The sequence below is a fragment of the Penaeus monodon genome, chromosome 22 (genome assembly GCF_015228065.2).
Source record: "Penaeus monodon isolate SGIC_2016 chromosome 22, NSTDA_Pmon_1, whole genome shotgun sequence".
Lineage (NCBI taxonomy): Eukaryota > Metazoa > Arthropoda > Malacostraca > Decapoda > Penaeidae > Penaeus > Penaeus monodon.
The window spans coordinates 28335102-28336425 of record NC_051407.1 but is presented as its reverse complement, the minus strand read 5'-3'; positions in this window follow the sequence as shown (position 1 = coordinate 28336425).

Sequence of the window (1324 nt, the reverse complement as noted above, 5' to 3'; positions counted from 1 at the left end):
TGGACAGCAGCAGCAGTAAGATTCAGCCAACGGGGAGGGCCTCATGGGTAAGATCCTTACCCTTCCAGTCTCCAGGAAAAAGTTGGGTGGAGAACGTTTAATTATCAGATTCATGTCCCGATTACAAAGCCTGTTTTAGTGTTATTTTTTTACCCATTATCCTTGACCTACTGTTCACTCGTTTAGCTTAATTTTAGCATATATCTAGCTTTACTTTCATTGTACATTTAAATATTTATTAAAATTAATCAATACGCATCGTAACTTTTTTTTATTCATGTAATTTTGACTTTTACTGTTTGCGTGCTTTTAATTGCATGATTTTGAATACGTTTTGGAAATCATAACTTTGTGTTTTGTGATATTTTTAGATTTTCACTTAATATTATATCCACCATCACAGCTTGTGTGACCACCACCACCAGGCGGGTCAAGCTTGGTGGGGTGAAAACTTCTAGGCCTCTCGACGTATCTGCCATCTATGACGGAACACACAGAACTATAAAGACTATTTGGTAGACAGGAAAAATAGAAAAATGTAAGATTTTTTTTTATTATTATTAAATAAAAATTTTTTTGACAATTATGCCCAAACAAAGGTTATTTCCTTTGTTCAAAACTGTTTTGGAATCATTGCTTCTTCACTTATATGCATTGCATCAAACACAATGCCACAGGAGTATCTACATTTCAGGATTTTTAGCATTCTATAAGCCCTTGGACTGCTATAGTACGTGGCTAAGGCAAAAATTTTCATTGTTTGGCTGTATCTTCGACCATTATTTGTGGTGGTGCTACATTTTATTTGAGCATTAAAAAAACTCACTAATTTTAGGTCTAAGAATCTAGCTGCATTTGCAATTAACTGTTTTGGTGTATATCATACTTTAGTTGACATTGTTTTGAGCTGATTCCTGAGCCTATAAATAGTTGCTCGATGTCTCCTTAAAGTATAATCGTACTTTAAGGAGACATCGACTCGGATATTTTTCTTTTCAATGTTTCTGAAAAAAAAGTGAAGAAGTATGAGTAAATATGATTTAAGAAAGATCTAAAACTATAGTTTAGAAAATTAAGTATTTACATGTAGATTATAAATAATCTTTATAAATATGTACAATAAAGAGGATTATTGTAACTGTGTAGAATGTACCTGTAAAAAATATGATTATTTACAACCTTAGAGCGTTATTGTTTATCTCCTACTGAATAATAAGTGCAACAGGAAATACTAAAAAAGCTCCTTACATTCAAAATTTTCATGATTGCTGGTTATAATTTGTATAATATTGTATCTTGACTTAATTAGTCTATAGGGTGGTTG